Raw genomic sequence first — 27,409 nt, 5'->3', positions numbered from 1 at the left:
CCTTGATACAGGGAGATGCGACCGGGCAGGAGTACAGGACAGTACCTGTTGAATGCTGTGATATGCTATTTTTTCTTGCAGTAAAATTATTGCGACTGCATGAGGCACTCTCAATGTGAGAGGGTGGAATAACACCACTGAGGCCGAAGCCTGTACTGCCATTGCAGCTGCGACAACTGCTTGCACACAGTGAGGCAATGATCGTGCCACTGGATCTAACTGTGATGAATAGTAAGCTATGGGGCGTTGCTTATTCCCATGCTGTTGCGTCAAAACTGACGTCATGTATCCCTGTCTACAATCTACGGTTTGAAAAAATCTTTTGTGGTAATTTGGAAGTCCTAAAACTAGTGATGAAGCTATCAATTGTTTTAGTCTGCAGAAAGCTGTTTCTGCTTCAGGTGTTCATTGTAATACATCTTGTGCTGCCATTGGTGTTTTATATATTAAATCAGCCAATGGAGCAGATTCTAAAGCATAGTTTGATATCCAGCTTCGACAAAAATTAGTCGTTCCCAAGAAGGACATCATTTCCTTCTTGGTTGCTGGTTTGGGTGCCTGTAAAATTGCTGTTTTTCTGTCTTCGTCTAATATTCTACCTTCAGTGGATATTACATATTCTAGGTATCTAACCTGTTTTCTCCAAAGTTGTATCTTACTTTTGTTTACTTTGTGTCCTTGTGCTGCTAAAAATTTCAATAATGCTATCGTATCTTCCCTGCATTGGTGTTGGGTAGGGGCTGCTAGAAAGATGTCATCTACATATAGTAGAATCTGACTACCTCCTGGTGGAGTAAACCCTGCCAGGTTGCTTGCCATTTCTTGTGCAAATATCATTGGACTTTCACAATATCCCTGTGGTAGCCGAGTATAGGTATATCTTTTACCTTGAAATGTAAATGCAAACCAATACTGGCTATCAGGATGTATAGGTATTGAAAAGAAAGCATTGCTTATATCTACCACAGTAAAATATTTTTGTTGTGGCTTCAAATCGTTCAACAAGGTGTGTGGGTCTGGCACCGTAGGTGCTCTGGGTATTATTGCATTGTTTACGGCTTGTAAATCCTGTACCATCCGCCATTCCCCATTTGCTTTTTTAACAGGAAATAGAGGGGTGTTACATGGCGAATCCAGAGATTCTACCAGTACTCCTTCCTTGAGTAATGCTGCTATTATAGGCTTGATTCCTTGCTCTGCATCTTTCCTCAAGGGGTATTGTCTTTTTTGTGGTCTAAATGCTGATTTTGGTGTAATGGTTACTGGTCCTGCTGTTCGAATAAGTCCTACATCTGATTTGCCTGTTGACCAAAGAATATCTGGTATATCACACAAGGCTTTTTCTTCTTCTTCTAACAAGAATGCTAATCAGCTGTCTTCGCTAGTTTGTAAGTGTACAGCTGGACGTGTCTGTGTTAGCCAATTCAATTTCTGTTTTTGTACTCCCTGTTCTGATAATTCTAAATCAGTTTGCTTTTCCCATTTTGTTACTTTTTCTCCTAAATCTGCCCATCTCACATCTTTACTCTTTGTCTAGCTGACATGTGGCAGTCTATTAGATTTGTACAGTGTCATGAATTCCTGAGGTAGTGAACAGCTTACTACACTGTTTCCCTCAGTATCCCAATACAAGGTTCGTAATAATAATCGGTTAGCAGGATTTTTGAACAACTCTTGCTCATATTCTTTATCAGGTCCTGGTATGCTGCAGTAGTATAGAGTACAATGTAACAAATGCTGTCGGTCAGTGTCAAGGGAGGGGGCCTTACTGATGGCTACATTCATCAGTTCCTCGGTTACTGCCCCTGGACCAGTCGTAACTAGGTCCTGGCTGTACCAGTAAAAAGTTTCACCCTCCGGTCGCACCACAAAAGTATCCATTTGTCTTTGTGCTTCCATACCCTGCATAGTAGGAACTACCGCTATGCCAAATATCTGCATAAGATCTCTTCCCAGTAAGTTTACTGGACATTTTGCAGAAACTACAATTTTACTTTTCTGAGGCATACCTGAAACAGGGTCAGTTATTGCTATATCATGGGGGAGTGGCTCCCTATATAGCTGTCCATTTGCTGCTTTCACTAATATATAGTCAGGTGATTCAGAATATTCTGGTAACTTTGAAGGGTGTATCAAAGTTCGTGACGCTCCTGAGTCACACAAGAATTTCACTTCCCTTCCTTCCACCAGAAGTGTAACTTCCGGTTTTGTGTCTGCCAAATAGAGCTCCAAGCTCTGTAATGCCAAATCTAAAATTTCACTTTCTTCATCCTCTACATCTGCTTGCACTTCCTCTGTTCCTTCCACTACATTTATGTTTGTCCTTTGTTTATTAGTCTTTCCTGATGATTTCTGATTTTCATCACTATCATATAGTCAGTCCTCATCACCTTTATTTTCTGTAGTCACCTTTTTATTTAGCCTGCAATCCCTTGCTAAATGTCCTTTCTTGCCACACTTAAAGCACTCACCTTTCTTTTTTCTCTCTTCAAAATCTTCTGACCTTTTGTCAGATTGTTTATTTCCCTGGGTATTTTTCTTACCCTTTTTACCCGACTGTACTACAAAGACCTCTGCTCCATCTTCAGCTGTGAAGACCTGTGTCTTCTTTTTCTTTTTACTATTAAAGTGTCTTTCAGCATGTCTAGCATATACAAGTAAGGCTTGTAGCCTGCTTGTTCGATGATCTATCATATGCTTTGTAATAAAGCTGCTGATAGGTGCAATGCAACCTTTCAAAAATGCATTTTTCAGTTGCTGTTCATACGAGCTATCATGTGTCTGACTTTCAGGAATAGCCATACCACTATGGTTATTGAAACATTCCAATAATCTACCATAGTACCCATCTACAGTTTCATTCTCTTGCTGTATGCATTGATTAATGCAAGTCCAATCTGCTCTAGGTTTCCATTTTTCAGAAATTCGGTCTGTAAGACCTTTCACTCTGTTGTCTAATTCTGCGTCACTATGTGGGAGTGGTTTAAGCTCTGCGTTACGAGATTTCCAGGTGCCACAAATCATGTGCCAGTCTGGACCCACAATCTGTCTAACTACCTTTTCTACTTCTTCCCCATTCAAGTGGTAACAGTCTCATACCTTGTAAATCTTGTAAAAACTTTGTGTAATTAACTTTTGGATGAGGGATTCCCTCTGTAGCTTTCCGAATATCTTCCGGTGTCCATGGTCTATATACTAGGAGAGTTGGGTCCTGCCCTTCCTGTCCTGCCTGAGGATTTGGTACCTTGATTAGTGGACAGATTTCTTCCTCACTCTCTTCTAGTGTGTCTCTCCCCATTTGATATAAGTCTGTGTCCCTAAGTGTCTTACGTGTCCGGGACCTAGTTTCAATAGGTTCTCTAACAAATGGTTTTAGTGCTCTTGTAACTTCAGGATAAGGTGGAGGTGGACTAGCCTGTCCTCCTGCTTCATATCCTGAAAAAGGCATTGGAGGGGGCGGAGGGGGAGGGGCTGTCGCTATTACTGTATTATTATCCTCTTTGTCTAAATATAATGTTTTCGCATTTTTAATTTTCTGCTCCCTTCGGTTTACTTCCTCAATCCACCTATGTGCCTGAGGAATGCCTAATCGCTGTTGTTTTTTTGCCTGACCTTCTGTGTCAGATTTAAGCTGTTTTAAAAGTTTAACTAATGAAATCTTATTTAATTTACCATCAAATCCGTATTTATTAACCCATTTTGTATAATATCTTACATTATCTGCTCGTTGTGATTGCATATATTTTGCCTCATCAGTTAGGGGCGGATCTCGCGATTTTTTAGTGCACTGATTTCCCATTTTAAAAGAAAAATGTTACGTAACCCTTTTCACCATGTGGTATTTCAGTTCCTTACACAGTTTATCTAGCTTAACTGCCTACCTTATTCTGTTTCCCTGATCTTTGACAAAATATACAGTAATTTCCTTTTGTCCCTGATCTGTATAACAAATCTCTGACAATAACATTTACTGTAACCTAGTCCCTGATCTAAAACAGAAAAAAGGCAAATATCTTCCTACCTGAGCCTCCTGGGTCAACCAGTTCGAGACCACTCTTCGGCCGCAGATCAGAAAAGTGGCCAGCCTCTCAAAATGACAATTCAGTCAGAGGTCTTTGTGTTTCAAGAAGAACCATTTCGGTAGCTTCTCCTGCGCAGTATTCGACCACCGATACACTCTGATCTGTAGCTGTCGAGGGCTTCCGGTCCGAAGGACCAAACTGTTAAATAAAAACAAATGATAACAACACAGGAGGCTCAGATGCAAAAACTTTACTAGTGTACACCAGGAGGCAAAATACCATACAATACAAGTATAGAGTTTTGTCTGACATGATGTAGGAAATATACAATTTTATATAGTCATACATTCAAGCTGTGCCCACTTCACTGACGTGGTTAGTCACAGGGCACCTACATCACTATGGTCTACAATATTCTATTCATAAGAAAAAGCTGATGTTATATATTTTAAAAGTTTTCCCATGAGAATAATACAGCCTTGCAAAGCACCTGGTTAGTTATAATGTCTTTCTGTAAAATGTTATTCTTTCAAGGTTTCAGTCCTGCTCGGATACAATAGTCAGTTCAGTCTTGTAATATACTTCTTTGTTCTTCTTGCAACATTACTTTAGCAGCTGTGCTTTATCTCTGATAATATTCACAAGGCCAATTATCTCAGAGGAAGGAAGAAGGATTTTCAATGCTTTATACATTTAATTTTCCTGACCCAGCAGATAATCATTAGTGAAAAACATAAGCTTGCTGAGCTGGCTACTGCCAGGGTCAGAGTTCAAATACACTGCAGCTCCAAAGCTTAAAGCAATTACATGTAAAATCATTTTTATTGCCATATTGTAAATAGAATAAAATGCATTATATACTATTTGCTTTTAAACTAGCACTTCATACATGTTCAAATACATATTTTTCTAACAAATACCTTTATACTGCTCACACTCCATACATTTTTTATACCCACCGTTAACAAGGCCGATGATGTCACCCATCTACAAATACATCTCTGGGAGTGCTGTGTCCCAGTAATCTCGGTAGCGCGTTCTGTAACTGCATAATGCTGTAGCATAATAAAGTAGTTAGGTCGTTGTTCTAGTCCCACACTTGCCATGTGTGTATGTGTGTCTCCCTGAGGACTGAGCAATACCTTTATACTGCTCACACTCCATACATTTCTTATACCCACCATTAGCAAGGCCGATGATGTCACCCATCTATAAATACACCCCTGGGAGTGCTGTGTCCCAGTAATCTTGGTAGCACGTTCTGTAACTGCGTAATGCTGTAGTCTAGTAAAATAGGTTGGTGTTTTAATCCCAGACATGCCGAGTGTGTGTGTGTGTGTGTGTGTATGTGTCTGTGTGTGTGTGTGTGTGTGTGTGTGTGTGTGTGTGTGTGTGTGTGTGTGTGTGTGTGTGTGTGTCTGCCTGTATGAGACAAGTACAGTGCTTTGTAGTATTCACTGTAGCGTGTGCACTAAACACGTGTTGCTGCACATGGCAAGTGTGTGTTTGTTTGTCAGAGCCTGTGTAGAGGTGTTTGGGAGCAGGTTTTGTAGTTTTCCTATATAGTATCCATCTTATGACACATTGGCCACCTCACAAGGTGTACAGCTGTCATTCAGCCACGGCACTGTGTTGGCAAGCCATACCCATACATCTGGAAAAATGGCTGGTCAGCTAAGTATGCAGCCCTACTAGTACCCTGTATATGTCCCGCACCCATGTGCCATGCACATACAACCTTGCCTAGGATATCCCACTATGTTGCTAGTAACATGCACATTGAGGACAGATAGTAGGCATGGTGTGACCGCAGTGGCCTGCAGAGGATGTGGCACCCTGTACAGTGGTACATTTGGCACATATATGTGGATATTGTGCCTTCACTATATTCCACACTGAATGGCTGCAACATATCTGGTGCCATCATATGTGATCCACTAAGGCCAGACAATGCTGTACACATGTGCCCTGCATGGACCCATGTCACTGACACCACGGAATACCTGCCCATTCTATACATGCAGGTGCAGGGCCAACCTGCTCACTGTAAGCAGGTTTCACCACATCAGGCCAGTATTGGCATATTGAGGTATAGCAGGCTGTGTATACTACATGTTTCAGCCAAACCAGGTACACCTGTACATGTCACTGTACAGTATTGTGAGACATGCACATCCCAGGCAATTCCCATGTGAAGGGCAATCAAACATAGGCATGGCATGCATTGCAAAGCTATGGCACTACACATTGGTAACCAGGATGTCAGGTCAGATATTGCAGTACCCATCTGTGTGGAACATTGCAGACACTACACCCCTGCACACTGCACACCATTGTCGGGTGACACAATGGCAAGGATTACCCCTCACCCAGCCTTGTACAGCCATCTTGCACAGCCAAACACTACACACCCATGGAGCAATGCATACCTGCATGGCAGTACTGGCACCCTGAGTCTGCATGTGGGTTGTGATGCTCCCAACCACAGTCACTCCCAGTATAAACCTCATTGGCATACCAACAGTTGTCAAGCACTTTCACATGGCCTAGCCTGTTGAGCCTCCAAATATCCCCTGTGGTGCATGTGGTTCTGTGCATTACTGCGGTGTGGCAAACTAAGTAGTTACATTGTGTATTTGCCGCCCTGGCAGTGTCAATGCATGTCCATTAGAGTGTGGTTGTGGTGACAATGGCATCCATTCACGTGGACTGACGTGTGCCACACCTAATGTATGTCTACTATATCTGTTGCAGATGGCACTCACTCACCTACACACGTGTTCTTACAGCACTGTGGCACATGTAGTAACGTCATGCACATGTAATAGTAATGAGTGGTCAGGGGTTTGACCCTGTACTATTCAGCGTGTGGCAGATTATGTTGAAGTCTCAAAAGCCCTTCCCTGGTGTACATTGCCAGTCCCGCACACACACTCTCTGGTGGATGTGAAGGTGTACACCTGCACAGCAGCAGCATGTGTATTGTAACAGATGGAAATGGACAGGTGATGGCCTCTGCACCTATTGCAGTCCTCCTCTAGCTGATTGCATGTGGTACAGCTGTGATGGTGTTCCCAAAGCCATCTGCATGATAAACACAGTACACTATCTATGGAAAGATGTTATTATCTGGCCATGACAGTCACTGTGAGTGGTACCTGGCTGTGGAGTTATGACACGGCATCGCAGATGATATCTGGATGTACCTCAATCATTTTCAACAGTGGGAAATAGCCTAAAGACAGGAGGGTGATGTGCCACACAACTACAACATGTAAGTGTAGCTATGCTGCATTGAGACTACTGCCTGTTTAACATGTGTGTGGTAATGGCTATTCTGCATGTTAAAATACAGACATGACAGTACTCTTTTCATGAGGGAACCCCATCTGTAGGGCCATCTGTGAACAGGTCAGTGTGTACAACCATTTGTTTCCTGTGTTACACACTGAACACACTTCTGTGCACAGCAGAAGCATGGTGTAGGGATTGCAGACAGTACATGATGATAGGAATGTGTTACTGCAATTGCTTCCCTGACTGGACATGTGTCACATGAGACAGTGGTATGACTGACACTGTGTGAGATTCCCAGTGACAAGTCAATGATGGGCAACTGTTCATAGCTGCGGTCACACATCTACTACACATTGTACAGTTGCCATGCGGTATATACGCATGTGTTGTGCTCCCTCTGCAAATGTATACAATCTGTTGGGTTGCTGGTGATATCTATGCATACTATCATAGGTAATTCTGTATGCTGTTGTCTATCACTAAGTCATATGTGGGTTTAAAATGCAACAACATAAGCTGAATGGGTTGGTAGGTCCCGGCAGATCCTCCTGTCCCACTTCAGCTGACCATGGCACCGGGCACTAGCACATCAGGGGCCCAGCCATTAACATCAACCTCTGTTGCATATGCACCAATTTCTGGTGGCTCCACCACTGAGGATGGAGCATGTCCCCCTTGGGAGTGGGACCAGACAGGTACATATCTGCTGTCATGCAGTCCCGGACATGTTTTGTAGGTGGCTCCATAAGGGGTTATGAAGCCAGATACGCCAGTTCAAGGGTGGAGTGTCACATTTACAGGGTGATGCTGCCTGTCCTGGACAGCCCACTGCACTGCTTCCTTTGCAGCTGTGTAGGTGCAGTGGCTGTTGCTCATGGCTGGAGACCTCCGTCCCACTGTTCCCATAGGCTTTTGAATGCCGAAGACCCATCCCCATCCAGGGTGTATCCCCCCCCACATGTGTCATATACCAACCCTGTATGCTGTCATTTTTGTGCTCTTACCTATCCTCCACGGCCATACCACAACTCCTTCACTAACATCTGACCCTCAACTATGTACACATAAGGTCATTCAGCTCCTAGGACACCATCTGCCCTATACATAGCCATCCATTACACACATGTGCCCACTGGACACATGAAACCCTTGTAATATGCATCATAACATACTACTGTTATCCTCACCACTGTCCCTCAGGCGCATGGTCCTGGTATGCACATCACTCCTACATGGTTCAGGTACAAGTCAGGAGGATGACCCCATTTACACAAAACACTACCGGTCCCTCTATGGTTACCCCATTTACCTTTATCATGATGATGATGTTGCACATTGCAGGAGTACTGTTCACACATAATGATTGGCCAGGTACTATTGTGTTAACGTACATTACATGCACAGAGTGATGTATACGGCCAATGTACAACTATTGTCTGTCTGAGGAAGTCTTGTGATCACATAGAGCAACACCACTGCATAATACAGGTGTCGCTGGTGTTTCCCGTTTCATTTGTTTGTGATGCTTTGTTGCCACATGGCATGTCCCTGATACATCTCTATATATGTATGTACCTATATGCTGGACATAAACACTCACATGTACTTCTACATGATGGGATACATTACTATACTGTTGAATGACCGCACTGTATGATATCCTCTGGTTACAGCATCTTATGCTTGATTAGCCTTTACATTGCTTAACCAATGCACTACTTGCATACTGATAGCCAAACACGCTTACACCCACTCGTTCCCGCACTTGCTAGTGCACCGGCATTGGTGCTTGCATCTGTCACTCACACCCCTGGGTGTGAGCGAGGACCACAATATTACCTTGTGATGCCTATTACATCATACTACATGACTTTAGTATCGTGATTGTCCACCCATTAGGCAACGGCATCCCGTTCAGCTGTATGGAATCTGCAGCCTGTCCAGTGATGCAATCATATTTGTCTGTACCTGATACAATGTGCTACCACCTTGTGATGCTATTACATCAGAATACATGAATACAGTATCGGAAACAGCTGCCTATTAGGCGACGACATGGCATTCGTCTGTACAGAATGAGCGGCCTGTCCGGAGATTCATTCATATTTGTGTGTTCCTCTTAGTTATACCTTATGATGCCTATCACATCGGACCACAGTCATAGCTGGCCTTAGGCATAGGCCAGCTAAGCGGCTGCCTATGGCACTGCTTTAATGGGTGCACTTTACCAGTATTTATTTGGTGTAGGTAGACCAGGATGGGGGCATTGGGTGGTGTGGTGGGGGGTGCCGTTGTGCCCTCTGCCTAGGGCAACAGTTGACCTAAGGCCACTCCTGACTACAGTATCGGGAATGGCTGCCCATTAGGCATCCACATGGCATTCAAATGTAAGGAATCAGCAGCCTGTCTGGTGAATCATTCATAATTGTGTGTTCCTCTTACAATCTACTCCCACCTTGTAATGCCTATCACATCGGACTACTTGACTACAGTATCGGGAATGGCTGCCCATTAGGTGATGGCATGGTGTTCGACTGTATGGAATCAGTGGCCTGTCCAGTGAATTAATCATAATTGTGTGTTCTGCATACACTCTGCTCCCATCTGGCTGATACATGGGAACCGTGACCCTGCATTACAGACGAGTAGTTGGGTTGTGGTAGACACATCCATTGGATGGGTCATGCTACCGCATACGTGTTATAGGTTTGCTACCTTCTCAATTGGCCAAGGTAGGACTTGTGGGTAACCACCTGTCCCACGTTACGAAGGACAGTGCAAAAATAATCAAGACATAGCACATGTCCAGATTACAGGGCATTATTATATTCTACATTTCATTAATGATTGCATACAACAGTTATTTTATATATGACACTTCTATATTTTATGTGAAATAGCATAAGCGATTCAAATACAATTAGATTAAGCTTTTATTTGTGCAAATAAGTGTAATCCTGTACTATGCATGGCTGTAGGTATGTTTAGTCCTGGAATGTCTGACATTTCTACAGAATATGTCCCACTCTGGCAATTTGGAAAGGTGGCAACCCTATAGGACCTGTATGTACAGACGTCAGACTTTGCAGGACAACACACCCACAGCCAGTAGAAAGGGGTGTACTTCACTGTTTCGCCTAAATAAAAGGCTACTCTTGTAGCATTATATTTGCTTATACTGTTACCTATAACATTTAAATGTTTCCAAGGAACATAATTGTTTTATGCTACTACTACAGACAATATAGGTAGTCTTTGCCCTAAATCACAGGACATTTGCATTAATTACAGTTATTATGCAGGACACAACTGCCCACAGGGGAGTGTCCCTCGCAAAGGTGGACAGGTGGTATCCCCATACCTTTTATTCTATCAATCTTCTAAGGTAGTCGGCGGAACATGCACTTTCTCTCACTATCAGACCTCTCATACGAATGGGGATGAATAAACACTGAATCAGGGACACTGCATAATGACCTCAGGGACACATTTAGAAGGTTGGTGCTATTAACCTGACACATTGATGGACACAGAGCACATATGTATTCATACACATTTTCTGAGGTGCATGCGGTTTATGACTCTTACATGTTGTCATTATTACCGCCACCTTTCCTCCTAATATCACTAGTTCTTGGATGGTTTAATTGAGACTGTGTTAGGATTCTGATTCGTAATCACAGACGTCCCTGGTAATTGGGGACATTTCAATGATATGGTCCCTATGTATTCCTCCAGTGGTTTACGGACTGTCCAGTAGATGTGCTCTTATAGTTTGGGAGGTATGGGCATCTGCTATACCCACATTGGAATATTACTTACACCCACGGGGTGGTCCTAATATGTGTCTGCCAGCCAACACACGCATGCCTAGCCCCATAATCGCATACACATAGTTCCCCCACCTGCCACTACTCTACAGCACTCTTCCTTACTGTGGGCGCAGGTGGACGCAGATGAGATATGAACACACCCCTACACACTGTCCACTCTCCCCATGTCAGGACACATGTACGTTGTGTCAACCCATGTGTTATCAGGCTTGCACAACCTACTGTTCCATGTACAGCTACTTCCTGGTCGTAATTGTGTTGCCCCATTAACTGGAAGTCCCAAATTCTTGGTGTCCCGCAAGGGACGTCACTATCCATGTTTAAAGTGTAGACCCTGTAGATGTCTCCCACTGGTAGTTTCCTGCCGGTGGTCTGGGAACCAGTGTTGTAGTTACCTTTATTGCATGTCTGTATGTCTCATCGGCCTAACTGGGGGGGAGGGGTGGTAAGTATACGTTTATTGACCTGTAACTGCTTCAACATAACCTAGGTATATACATGTGTATCTCACTGTAATATATATATATATATATATATATATATATATATATATATATATATATATATATATATATATATATATATATATATATATATATATATATATATATATATATTTATGGGAACACTTCACATAATCAAATTATTGAAATCTCGAATTTCATATGGTCGAGACCATATGATCGAGATTTTAATAAATCGAATGTGTGTAGTGTTTAGAAATAAGACTTTACTTACCTTAATACATTACGTGCACACAGAGACAAGTATTGTTGTACGCCTTGTGTGTACGTAATGTTTTATTTGTTTTGCGGTGTTGGCAGGAAGTGAGAAGTCTCCCGTTTTGCGCTTCCGCATACAGCACAAGATGGGAGATTTCCCATCTCCCCACTGTAGCGAGATCTTGGAGTTGGTATATTTAAGTAGAGTAGGTGTGGGGGGCACAGCCCCCCACATGATGGGTGCAAGGGTGCGAAGCCCCTCTGCAAAAGCGAAATTTGTGTTTTTTTTTTTTTTTTGATGGTTTCCCTTCAGAAGTTCAAGTTTCCGAAACTCGAGCTTTTGGTTTCGGTTATTTGCAGTTCGAGATTTTGGAAATTGATCTTCTGAAGTGAATCCATATATATATATATATATATATATATATATATATATATATATATATATGGTTTACTATCATAAATTCGAAAGTAAAAATAAATAATGTCTTTATTTTCGAATTTATGCATCGAAAATGAACATTTTCAAATAATAGTAAACTCGAAAACAAGGGTGTATTGTCGAAAATGTCGCTATGACATTTACGGCGATACACAGCACTGCCACCCTTCCCATAATCACCTACCTACCTAACCGAACACACAGTTATGCAGGGCTGTGCTGCACCCCGTGGGGGCTGTGCCCACATCCCCTAACTTAATATTCCAACTCGAGATCGCACTACAGTGAGGAAGGGATGCATTTCTAACGCACTGTACCGCGATCCTCCCATGACCGAAAGTTAGAATTGCGAATGCACAGTTCATTCGCAATGCAAACCTTCGCTCATGTCACCTGCCGTAATATGAAGTATTCGAACATCTGATGTTCGAATACTTCATAACCGCAAATGCTGCGTCAACATAATGATAGCAAACCTATATATATATATCTATATATATATATATATATATATATATATTTACATTAATATATACAGACATATCTGCATAAGTATTCATACATGTATATTCATATCTTGCTGTTATTTATATATATATATATATATATATATATATATATATATATATATATATATATATATATATGTACATCAGTGTGTCAATACATTCCCCGCTAATACTCACTTACACATGCGTAATGATGTTTATAAGCTTTAACAGCATACTAATGCCTTATTCATTATAACACCAACACACTCCAGTCATCTTGTAATCGCTATGTTACACATTATACAGTGGACAGATGTCGCTATATGTTCATGTATGAATTTCCGATGGTAATTGGAATGTGATAGTGTGATTCATCCCGTCCCTCTTCTGCACAGACTATTATTCCATGTACTGTCGATGTTTGTATGGGTACATTCCGATTATTTATGTCAACAAATGGAATGCATGTGTTACAGAATTTGTACGTCAACATATATTGTTGTCTGCATGTAAGTATGCATATATACCTATTACGACCTAGCTGACCTCTGTGGGGCAGTCCATTAGAACTGGCCCATCCAACCCTGGCACGCCTGGATCCATAATTGTATACCTATAGTTCCTCCACCCCACCCGTGTTAAATGTACAGTCATAACATCCATTATCCACTTGTTATCACAGCCATGACACACCTTTACACATTTCCCTCTCCAGAGCTTTTGGGTCACTACATACACACTTTCTGTCCTGCCTCGTGTATTCACAGTGTCTCCCGCCATGTATATTTGCACATTTCCTGGTGTTATGGAATACAGCCATTTGCACTTTCCAATTATTGGAGGTCCCAACATGGGACTACATTCCGCCTGTGTGTAAAGTAGACCCAGCTTTTCAACCATGTTACTCCCAGTGGTAATACCCTGCCTGTGGTGTGTGTAGCGGTGCTCTTCCCACACCTAGGCAGCTTCTTATGATATACGCTGAAAGCACTTTACAATACCAGCATTGCTCTTGATTCCCTTCACATCCCTTGTGTATGCTTTACTGTTACAGCATCCATTCTATATATATATATATTTTCGAATTTATGCATCGAAAATGAACATTTTCGAATAATAGTAAACTCGAAAACAAGGGTGTATTGTATAATATGTAATATATATATTACATCTGTACATACAAACATACATTTCCTATGCTGGGAGCCGCTTACACCTGCGCAGGCGCACTCGCCTATGCTTACTGTGCGTTACATATGTTTACTGTCGCTTATTTATGCTTATTTGAGCCTTATACATTATGACAGAGCAACATTAATTCCGCAAGGAAAATGATATGTGCTATTGTCGACCTTGAACCGTGAATGCCTTTTTGGTAGGTGGATGCTCTAACCACTACACTATTGGTGTTCTGCCTTATTTATATGTATACCCATGGTGCATAGTTACCCGAACACACGCCTCATCACTTCACTTACACAGCAGGCATCCATTTACCTGTTGGGAAAAACACACTACTACACATGATTCATTCCCTATTCCCTACTGCTATGGACTCATGCCGCATGTTGACTCTCTCTGAGGATATTCAGACCTCTACAGCCTATAGTCCTGGCACATACGTGTGTTCGATTGTCAGGGTGTTCATATGGTCTTCCGGGTTTAGACTTGTCCATCTGGGGACCGGGACTGCCCTGTACCTAGTTGAAAGTCAGACTTAGCAAGGGATGATCATTCGTTCCACTTTTAGCATCCTACCTGTGGTTGGGGATATAGAGGTGTGCTCACCTATGACCATCCTGATATATAACAGAACTAACTATTATGGGGATTTCCTATATTGTGATCATGTTCATTCTTCATATCTACATATATTTATATATATATATATATATATATATATATATATATATATATGTATATGTGTGTGTGTGTGTGTGTGTGTGTGTCTATATATCGGTCTGTACATACACATGCATATACACCTACATGCTCATTTACATTTCCCATACCTTTGAATCACCGCCACCTACCGTTGCATATACATGCTTGCATACCCGCTTACGTCTCAGGTTGCCACCTTTCATATGGCCAAAGCAGGGCATTTTCGGGACACACATCAGGCTTTACAGGCTGACACATACCCACGGTCAGTACAAAGATTAGAACTTTACTTATTTGCCTAATGAATGCATATTCTTGTAGTGGTTTGTTTGCTTCATCTGTTTCTTGTAACTTTGAGTATTTTACACAATTAACTGTTTTATGCAACTGTTACATGAAATCTGGGAAAATTGCTTTATGGCTGTAAGGTAGGGTTATACATGCAAGAGATACATAGTTTGCAATCCTGAGTATGCCTAGGGTGAGACTGCCTACTAGATATGGGTAGGGGTCACTATGTGCAGATATGGCCGTGCCTATCTAGCAGCCAGAGTATGGTTGATTTTGGTGGACGTTCAGGAAGGGGGGGTGGTGTGCTGTGAAGTGGATGATGGGTATTCAATTATGTATCCAGGTGTGTTGGGGTTGGATGGCTCAATTCAGGCCAGACCATTATGTGGGTATGTGCTGATAACGTTTCTGTACATGTGTATTGCACATTTTAATGTCCACATGTTTGTGGGATTGTATTGTGGATGTGTATATTTGTTCTTTGGTTATCTTCCTGATTCACTCACCGCTCCCTCGTAGACCTCCAGTTCACCTATTGTGCATCCAAACCAGTCTCCCCTTGTTGAATTATTACATTACCCGTCACCCCCTAACCCCATATTCCACAAACAGCATTCATCCCTTCTCTATCTGATGGCCCATGGCACAGTCAACAGAACACATTGCTTACAATACATATCTCTGGGACCAATATGGTTGTGAGGTCTACACTAACATTTCAGATCAACCACATGCTGTACATCACACACATAGGTACTCACAAATATTTATCTTTCATGACATGGTAGGTAGACCCGGGTAATACCCGTTCATCTATGGGCCATCCTGGCAAGGACATCTTGGGCCGTGAATGGGCAGATATTGGGCGAATGCTCTGTCCATTGGTAGGGTTGCCACCTTTTCATATGACTTGGATGGGACATTTTCATGGCACACATCTGAGTTTACAGGCCAACACATACCCACGGTCATTACAAAGGATAGTACTTTAGTTTCATGCCTACATATAAGCTTTTATTTTTGTGGTGGTGTAGTTGCTTATTCTGTTTCATTTACTTGCTTATTCTGTTTCTTGTAACATATAGGTATTTTATATACGGACATACGTACTGTATTTCATAACATATGGGACATAATTATGAACTATTTCACAGAATATTTCACATTTATTATGAATTTGGTATGGACACACCTTCCTATAGGGGGACTGTCCCTCACAGTGTGGGGCAGGTGATAACCCATACCATTGGGCTAGGCTTGGCAATTGGCAGCATGCTAACACAATGCGTTTCGCTTCCACTTGGTATAACTAGTGACACTACAATGGAATTCGGGGATGGGGTTTTAAATATCTTTGTTTGAGGGACGGGGACTCAATATTCAGCTACGTGTCTTTGTGTTTACTTCTTATTGTGGTGTTCGCAAGTTGTCTTATATGCTTTGCATACATTTCAGTATCCACGGACACTGACAGGAGTGATTACTATTGGATGTAGGCTGTACTAGTCAGCATTTTAGGTTGCCGACATGATCACACCTCTGTGCAGTGCTTGGACACGCTCCCTGCACTTGTACACATTTCCTATGCACGTGGCCATTACGGCAGTGCACCTTCATTAATATGCATGTGGTGCTGCTGCGCCATCTCTACGCCGCATGGTCGGCTCAAGACTAATGCCATCATTGCGCCGAGCTTCATGAATCCCAGGGAATGTGTGTTGCATATCTGTTTGTTTAAACTGTGCAACTGTATTTTACTGCATTTTTTAGACTGTCTGCTAATTGAATTCCTCTTACAACTTTAATTACTGTTCATCTGCTTATTTTGTTCATTTTACTTGTTTTCTGCATTTGAAAAACACTTGCATAGACTAAGTTCATTTTTTCTTGAATCTAGTATTGTTTGTGAACTTTGGAGCTTATAAAACAGGTTACCCTTGCCCTCATGAGAGGACAATGCAGTTTGGACTGATCAAGCTAGAGTTAACTGTTGCAGGGCTCTGTTTAGGGTGCTTTGATTGGATAATTTGAACTTTGGCTGTTTCCTGTTTTTCTGATTAAAAAGCCTCTGTTTGAACTGATTTGCACTTGTTTGTTCCTGTTTGTGCATTGCACAGTATTTCATGCTACTGCACAGAGGGATTGATGGTTACATACGCCTGCTCTCTATACTTGCAAATATTAACTTAACCAGAGCACTTCACGCCTAAACCTACTAATACCCGCCCCTGCTGTAGTCCCTCTTCAACTGTTATAGCCAGAACAAGATTATTCCTAGGACCATGAGCTATCATTTTACCTCCTTTTCTCCTACAAACCTGGTTGACTTGGGTCTACTGCACCAGTGTAGCAAGTACCTCAAGTATATTGACAACCATACTTCTAAATCATTCCTGTAACATTTGTGAGAGATGCCCCTACATTATGAATCTGAAATCACAGCTCTCTCTTGCAATAGATAGCAAAACAGAGCAGGTTGTCAGCCCACCTACCACAACCTGTACTTACAACACACAGCATGCACATATACCAACATATGTGGAGGTGCTCATAAAAAATTTACCTAAACACCAGAGACCTCCTAAACACCAGCCATAACACCCAAAACACACAATACACATAATGACATAAGCACAAGTGCTGCACCATCAAAGCCCATAAGGCAACACACATCCATTCCAAACATCTTTGTCATTGGAGACTCTATAGTGAGACAGACGCCCCCCTCACCAGGCTGAACAAGGAGAAAGTCATGGTCAGCTGTCTTTTTGGTACCAGGATTAAAAATACTGCTACAGGTCCAGAAAGCAATGGCATTCACCAGAAGCACTTTAAAAGTCACTGGTCCTGCCACTGCACTCTCCCTCTTTAAACATCCTCTACTTCTCATACCTTAATCTACTTTCTGCCCTTAACTCACTCTTCTCACTAGCTCTTTCTAATCTTCCTTTGACTACTCTTTCTACTGTCTTCTAAAATCTATTAAGCAAATTGCCTCAGAGAAACATTCTATTGTAAAATGCAGCTACATTATGATAAAACTGGGTTTTTGTAACCACATACCCCAAACATTATACTCATTTTAATGACATATTTCTTTTTATACATCTTGAAATAGTTATGCTATACACCTGATTATTGACACTGTATAACATTGTATTGCTACTTAATGCCTTGTAATAATCCTGCAACATTACTGTTTAATTCTAATGTGTAATGAAAATTGTATAATATGTTGAAGCTTTTCTCCCGAGGCCTCCTCTGAAAAAGGGCTCTTCAGCTCAGTCGGATAATCCCAATCAACAAATGTAAAATAAATAAATAAAAGATAGTCCTTCAATAAACGTTATTTCAATAAAAATAAGTGCTTTCATTCACTTAAACCATATGTGAACTTCTTCAGAACTATGCTGAGTCCTACACCAATTCTTTAAATACTTGTATAACTACATTGATGTGGCTGCACCTGATATGATCAAAACAAGCTCTTCAAGGAAGAGTAAACCTGTCTGGTGGACAACTGCCATTAACAGGCTTTACAATAAAAGGAAGAAATTATTGTTCGAAAGTAAGAGGGAGCATGCCCTAAACTGAAACTCTCCCTCCTCAGCTTAAGCAAGCGAATAAGACTTGTGAAGCCTTCCAAAGCAAACTACAAATCCAAATTAGTGTTCTCAACTAAGGACAACCATAAGGCATTCTTTAGTTACATCCCTAGCCTAAAAGGAAGGACTCATATTTGCATCAAACTGGAAGTTAATGATACCACATACACTGAGCCTGTGGACATGGCAAATCTGTTAGTCGACAGGTTATGTGAAAACTTCACTCCCCTGTTCCCACCACACAAACCCCATGACATTCCTTTCACCTCTCCTCCTCCTTGTATCTCTAGAGATCAGGTCGTCAATGCCCTCTCTAAGGCTAGGAACACAACATCTATTGGACCTGATAACATCCTAGGCTGCGTCCTACATCGGCTCCAGCAAGAATTGGCAACCCCATTGGGTACTCTTCAATCATATTCTAAGCACCAGCTTCATCCCAGCTGAATTGAAAACAGCCACCATTATCCCCTTGCAGAAAAGTGGTGCCTCCACTGACCCCAGGAACTAGCCCTTTTAACCTGACTAGCCTTATCTGCAAGACCATGGAGCAAATCATCATGGACCTTATTAACAAAGATATAGGTAATCTCCAAACATTTGAACCTACTCAGTTTGGATTTGTCAAAGAGAGATCATGCCATTAAACCTGGTGGAATTCTTCAAGACAGTCACCAGAGTCCAGGACTAGCGGGGAAACTATACATACAGCCTACCTGGACTTGTCCAAGTCTTTTGGCACTATTCCCCCACTCAGACATTATTGACAAACTCACCCAGCAAGGTATCAACCCTTATATCATTAGGTAAGTTGCTAGCTGGCTCACCAATAGAACCCATACAATCAAAACAGCGGAATGCACCTCCAACAGCAAACCCATAGCCAGTGGTGTTCAATGGGGATCAGTCCTGGGACCTCTACAGTTCAGAATCTATTTCTCTGAAGTGCAAGCAAAAACTAAAGGTCTGCAGCTGACAAAGTTTGCTGATGCCAGCAAACTGGGAACTGTAACAGAATCCCCAAACGATGTCAACATCTTACTAGAGGGTCTTAAACAAACAAATGACTATTTCCAAAGTCATGGCCTTAAACTCAGTGCAAAAAAAATGTATTATCATCCCTTTCAATAAAGGTGATGTTTCTGCTAGCTACTACATCAGGAGAAACACCCCAAGCATGCATGCGGTGGTGAGAGACCTGGGCACACAGGTTGACAGCAACCTTACATTTAATCACCATGTCTCCACAGTGATACGAAGGGCATTCTATATTGCTCATCTCATAAGTAAGGGCATTAACTCCAGAAAAATGGAAGGTATAACCTCCCTGTACTCTTCCCTCATCAGGACAATAATTGAGTACAACACCCCTTTTGGTATGTACCTTTCTAGGCACCAGCAACAATTGGACAGACCACAAAAGTTCCTCACCAGGAGAATTCAGGGTATTTAGCATCTGTCCTATGTGGATCAGTTGAAATCACTGTTATTTTACTCAGTTTCATACACACTACTCAGAGGCGATCTCTGCCTTGTGTATAAAGCAATCTCTGACTCTTCTTTATTGGAAATGCTGCATAGCCATAAGTCCAATGGCTCATGGATTACTCACTCTAAAGACCTTAACCTGGTACGTGACATTAATAGAACCTGCTGGAGGGACAGATTTGTCTCCCAGAGGTTACCACATCTGCGGAACAGACTCACAATTCATGTTAAGCACAGCACCTCTTTGGCCCTTTTCAAGTCAAGCTGGATGATTGGATAGGTAACCATAAATTCACCCAGAGGTTCCTTTTGTGTCTCTCTTGGACAGGAGCAATAGGTGCTAATCATGGAAACAAGGGCAGAACTTGGCTAGGATTGTAAGGGCCCTAAGGCCGTTAGCATAGTAACTGCCTATGATCTTATGATCCTATATGACCCCACAGGTCATCAGCGTTCGCAACAAACGGCACACAACAACTCATCATGCCAGTGAAACAGCATCACAACTGTCATCCAAAACACATGGGAAATGACATGTCCTTCTGTTACACATGCATGATATAAAAATACACAATTCCAATCCATATCAAAGTGGTAGCGCTGGGTTATGGGCAACATCTGTTGTCTGTCAGTTTCTCTCAGTAAAACACATGCTTATAGACTAATTTTTGCAGCAATAGCTGCAGGTTAACTGCCACAACTGAATGTGGGAGGAAAGTGTAATGTATTAATGTGTGTGTCGTGCATACACTGAAATATAATTAATTGTCACATGACAATATCTGCATGGTATGTTTGCACATGTAATACATAACCATGGCAGTTACATGGTGTGCATGCAAAAGAGTGCATATACAGTCCAATCAATTATATGGAAATCAGCATGTTGGCAGCATAACACAATATTTATGGACCTGAGGGACCAGCATAATGGGGATGAGCCTCACAAATAATCTCCCGGGCTATCTCCCTGAATGAGTCACACATAGCTGTGCCAGGTCCTCGAAGGAGTTTCTTATCATGTTCCACATCTGCATTCAAAATACCTAAGTCACAAGCTCCTGGATCTCTTCATAGTCTCTGTTCTGGTCCTATCGACATCTTCCTTGGGGTGCAGCAGGCATGATGGGTCAGGCAGGTGCATGTCCATCTTCTTTGTCATCATCATCGTCGTCATTGTTATCATATGAAAACTCCAGCAGTGGCCTGCCATGTAGTCATCATCTGTGGTGATTGTCTTGTCTGTCAAGATGAATCATAAAATGTGGTGAAAATGAAAAGCATATGTTTATAATGCTGCACATTCCCATGAAGATCATAGCTGACCTTAAAATTAAACTGATGTGCACATCTAAAATCTAAAATACATTAATTAACATCCCATCCATTCGTGAGTCCTGCAATACAAATATGATACTGAAGGTGCAGTACCATACAACAAAGTTCTTATTTAAAACATAGCTCATTTTGAAATGGTGGAAATATTTGCAAGTAACACAACTATAATCAGCACAACCGCTACTAGTAAATGGCTTCTTCTGTACACAGCACCTTCTCTATGTCACTTTATCTGTAGATATGATCACGTCCATTAACAGAACATGTCGCTGAGAATGTATCCATCACTAATGTGATTAGTTCAATCAAGGCTGTGCAATAGCATGTATAACATGGCTTACTCACAAAAATCATGACATCACCTGAACATTTTTTTATTGGTCAGCATGAAGCATTGCTAACATATGCAACTCAAGCACATGTAAATAAGCAACATACCTTTCTCCATTTGCTCCTTCTCAAGCCTGTGCATCTCCTCAATGCACAGGGCATGATTTCAGGTTCTATCCTCATTACCTGAAAAGAAGAAAAGACCAAATATGAATAATGTAATCCTCAAATAACAGGGATATACATTGCTCAAATCAGGTTCTAAACAATTTATTTCTGAAGAGCATCAAATAGTCATAATACACATGTTGCAATGTTATACATAGGCTTTTACCTCTTTGAACACAGACTGGATGGCATGAGATTCAACCCTGCAATTCTAACGTATTTTCAAAGTCTAACTGTGACACCTGCCTGCTTAGATAATTCATATTGACCGAGACCATGAGTTGTGAATGCAGTGAAAACATTTGGGATTATAACAGCACCGGGATGGAGGATGGGCTACTAATATGGATCATGGCTTAGGATTTCCAAAAATGAATATGTGCTGTGCATGAAGCCTTCATGCTATAAATACATTAATTGTTACTGTATGTTATTTATCTCTTCAATAATTAGTCAATTTATTTTCATTTATGTTCATGTAAGAAATATCAAAAATATTTAACAATCATGGATAAGCCCATGCATAGGTGTTTTTACCCTACAATTATAAATGTACATCATGTGTGACTTAAATGTGGAGCTTTTCTCCCTGGGCCTCTGCTGAAAATGGGTTTTGCCCTGTCAGACTTTTCCTAGTCAACAAAGACAAATAAATAAAAGATAATAAGTAAATAAATAAATAAATAAATGATATATGGTGCAAATGGCACTTGAAGATGAATGGACAATTGGTGCTCTTACTTTCAGAGCTGATAAGGAAAATTTCTACCTGCAAGCATTTCTGGTTCGAGGAATATTACTTCTGTTAACATTACACATTACAAATGTACCTGTTTAGCATTATTTATATTTAAAATGTGTGCTTTTACAGCAATATCTGTAACTTAATGGATTTCTGTTTGATTTGCCTTTATTCATACAGGTGTTGCCATCTGCATTAAGGACATGCATTCATTTCCCATATACAGCTGTACAGATAAATTTACATAGCAAAAGTGAACAATACATAAAGATGGACTTATGGATTATCCATATATCTTATGGATAACTCCATACACTCTGTGATGTATGTACAGAAACCTACAGATTCCAACATTATCTGTATGTCATTTTGCTTTATGGATATCTCTTCATTGATGGTTCTTAACACAAGTCTTATAATTACTGGCTCCATATAAATAGGATCCATACTCTCTGTGGCCTGCTTAGAGATACTGAAGTTTTCTGACACTTTCTGTATGTCATTCAATTGATAATTTGTGTAGTATCGTAATGTGAAATGCACGCAGAGTCTTGTGGCATGATGCTGTTTTCTTTGGACCTCCATTCAACAGATATGTAGTGTAAGAGGTTTGAATCTCAGACAGCTGCATATCACTGTGTTTTAGATGGCAAAGATGTAGGGGTGACAATTTCTCCCCCCAGGAAAATGACATCATACTAGATGCTGTGTGATAACATGGATGGAGACTTCTTGGACAGGCAGGGAATACAGTATGAAGGAATGAAGTGTAGGCCAACATCATCAACATGATTAATGTGATTAGTCACAATAAATCCTGTGAGGCCTGTAAAAGATGCCACTCTAACACAATCCTCCACGCAGCTAACAGGTCACAACAGTATGAAAGATTGAGGGATGCCACTGGAGGTGGACCACCTTTGACATCCCCTGATGAAATCACAATATTTCTTCCTCCCTGCATATGGTGAGTGGGGTGCAATGCATACCCGGGATGGGATAAAAGTACGGGTTCCAAGCCAAACATGCATGTCTTACATTGCATGACATGGATGACTTTAAAGTAAATCATTACATAGTGCTGTTGCATGTATATTTGTGTATTGTCATTCTGGATTTCCAGCAGCTAAACTGAATCATGCACACAGATCCACTTAGGATGATGATGATGATGAACATAAGTGCAGTGATATTCTCCTACAACTGTAGGACAGACACAAATGTGCAACCAACATGAGTAATGCTGTCTGCATCAATATTCACAGGTCATTCTACTTCTGGAGAACACCAGGGAATGGCAGAAGAGTATCTCCTTACAGTGTAACTGTAACCACTACCTGTTATTGCCTTAGCCTCATGTCATGGCACTGCTGTTTATTGTCATACTGATATTTCCCTAATATTGTACACTATAGGTACATCCTGTGGTGGCACACTCCATGTAGGTATAAGTACAGACAGACAAGGTATGTTACCAGAACAGGTTCATAGTTTGCAGCAATTAATAACAGGTCTGTGATACTGGGCATTAATGCCATTGTTTTTCTACACAGGGACCTCTGAGCAACAGGTGTAACATCTGTCACATGAGTATCTGTAGCCACCGTTACTGTGTCATATATGTCATGATATCAGTATTATGGTGCCTGGAGACATGACTGTGTTGTCTTTCTCTTTACTTTCTCACTGCAGGATCCACAGTATCACACACAAACTCGCAACATCATTTTGTCAGTGGTAGGCCATTACCTGTCTTTCTTGCACGTCATTACTGTTACTTCTGTTGTTGTCCTTCATCAATACTATGTCCTTCTACCCATTCCTAAGCCAGACTGCATCATCATCAAGTGCATAAACATGTGGCATATCTATGTGAAACCTACTGTATGCTTTAACACAGTTTGAATGGTTCATGCTGGAAAGATGTGATTAATAATGCTGTTTTTTTCCTATAGTAGTTAAAGTTCATTCTTCTTCTACCCAATCATCTTCACATGAGCACTTGTCAGGTGTGTGTTATGTTTATATTTGCCACATATATCATGTATGCTGGATATGTAACCTGTCAACTCTCTGTTATGTAGATTCCATGACCCATATGCAGAAAACAGCATGTGATATAAGCATGTTGTCCTGATCTCTCCCTCTCTGTAATGAGGTGACATCAGCATGGGGAGATGAAGGAATATGTCACTTGACTGTCAGGACATGACAGGCTGTACTGATCTGTGTCATCTGTCTCTTTTAGCACATAAACTATTGGTATCTTCCATTAGTCCATCCAGTGATCACAATATGAGATCTGATGTGTCTCAGTATGGTAGCATGGCCCTTGGCAAACAGGACAGTGACATTGTAAAACAGTCCAGCCAAGATGGTGACAGTCATATGGTTGTGGCTGTAGCCACAGATGTGGAGGGAAACTTGTCCATCCTGACAATGAAGGAACATCAAATAATGGCTAGTGAGGCCTGTGAACAACAGCCCCAAGCTGAGACTGCTCCTGTTAACAGTTCCCAACAATGCAGTGATGCTGGCCATCATAGCAGATGTAGACATGCAGCTGGTGTGCATATGCACTTGTCAGAAGGTGTCTGCCTACTCCCTCAGACAAATGAATGTTCCTATCAAAGTCATGGATCTGACAACTATGCAGTTGCCCATATCACAAATCATGTTGCAAACTAACTGGGTGTGGTGCATCAAGAACAGGAGTACAGACACGGTGAGGTAATGGCATTACTGGCTGCACAGAATGAAAGTATGTTATCTGTGGCATAGTCAGCAGAATCCCTGGCCTTTACACTACTAGAGAACTGCTGTAGCACAAGCAGGGTTCTGCATGACATAACTCTCCTTAGGCAATTACCGCATCATAGAGGCAAGTCCACTCTCAGCAGAACCAGCCTTGCCCATCGAGTATCAATGTCTATGCATCAATGTGCATGCATTTCACTGTTAGCCCATTTGGTATGAGTCCAGCAGTCATGATCAGACAGTCAAGTCATACTTATACTCCTTTGTCTCCACATGCTGATGTTACCCTATCAGTCTCCTCTATGGAGCGACCTGAGTCAAATGTATCCATACGTGGTAGGGGCAGACCAGACAGCAGTGTTAGCAGTCAGTGTGATTAACTTAGACTACATTAGAGTAACACAAACAGTTGATACACTCTGTCCGGTGCTGTCAGTCTCATCCCATGGCAATGATGATTGCTTTGCAGAACTCTAACAATGTCATCTATCTGTGTTTGTTGACAAGACTGATGCCATGTGAATCCAACAGATTTAATAAACATAGCCATTTTGTACATTACTTTATCTATACTTTACGCTGACATATTTGGCTTGGGATATTAACAGCTTTGTATTATGTCCTGCATTATTTACCTGTTTGCATCTTTTTATAGTGAACAGATAGGATTGTGTTGCACTGATGTGTATCCCTTATTGTGTGTCATACACTGATACAACAATTTGAGTCTGTATGCATACATGTATCAGTTGTTTCCTGATCTGATAATCCATGTTATGATAGATTTGTATATGTTCATAATGTCATATGTTATAATTATGGTGTTGTGTCTGATGCTCAGTGTGTACATCTACTGGGTAATTGGCATTAAATGCAATTTGTGCTGTTGTGATGGGACAATATCTGAACGTCAATGTTTAATCTGTGTACGTGTGGCTTGTCATGACTCAAAGTTGTCGGTCAGATGCTGCTGTGTTCTGTGGGCCTGTACTTGGGGTCATTGCTTATGCTGCCTGCACCTGTGTCTTCTTCTCCTATGTTATCCTGCTTCTCCTGATACCTGCAGGATGTCATCTTTAGACATCTGGGGTTCTCAGGAGTAGTTAACTCGCATCTCAAGCTGGAAGACCACCATGTGCTCTAGTTAGAATGTTGTTCAGCATGGCATACACTGTTATCATATGTGCTGCCTTCACAGATGTCTAATGCAGTACACTCCCAGATTTGTCCAGACATCTGAACATAGCTTTCAGTACAAATAATATACTGTATATGGTATTTCTGGTTGTTGTATGCACTATTTTGTAGCCAGGGTCATTAGCCATGGCTCAAGTGGATAACCACAGACACCTGTTGTGGTGAGTAAACAAACATGTTGTCATCATGGATATTGTTGGAAGGATATCCTTAGCTTATATTCTAGCTATATTCCTGTAGTAGTCCCTCAGATATTTCACCTCGATGGAATGTGGCCCTCAGTCCACTTTCCCTCCATATTGCAGCATCATGGACTCTTCCAGGGTGTGTTCCCAGATGTCTGTTATGGTGCCATCTGCTGTACACACAAACTGACAGTATAAGGATTTCCAGTCCTTTCTGTTTATATATTGATCTGCTTCAGAATGTACTGGTGTGTTGATAGGCATGCATATGCAATCTATTGCATCAAATAAATTGGTGAAGTTTGCAATACTGTAGAACTGGTACATTAGAGTTCTCCACTTTATGAGTGTGGATGGAAGGTGGATGGAGTCATTCACATTGCTGCAAGGAGTTTTGCTAACACAACTAGCAACTGTCTGTGACGCTCCCACAGCACTCCCCATGCATGGCTGGAATGTCCCAAATGCAAGTACACCCACGTTGAGACAAACATTGTTTTCAAAGGGGATGGGTTTTCCTCACAGGGTATGCACAGATGTGTGGGGCACACATGTTGCAGATAGCCTGCCCCAGTTGTCTGTCTAGTCAGTACCAATTGATTATTTGTTGGTCTCACAAA

Source organism: Protopterus annectens, chromosome 3.part0 (assembly GCF_019279795.1).
Source record: "Protopterus annectens isolate FY-2018-M chromosome 3.part0, PAN1.0, whole genome shotgun sequence".
Taxonomy (NCBI): domain Eukaryota; kingdom Metazoa; phylum Chordata; order Ceratodontiformes; family Protopteridae; genus Protopterus; species Protopterus annectens.
This window is presented reverse-complemented; position numbering follows the sequence as displayed.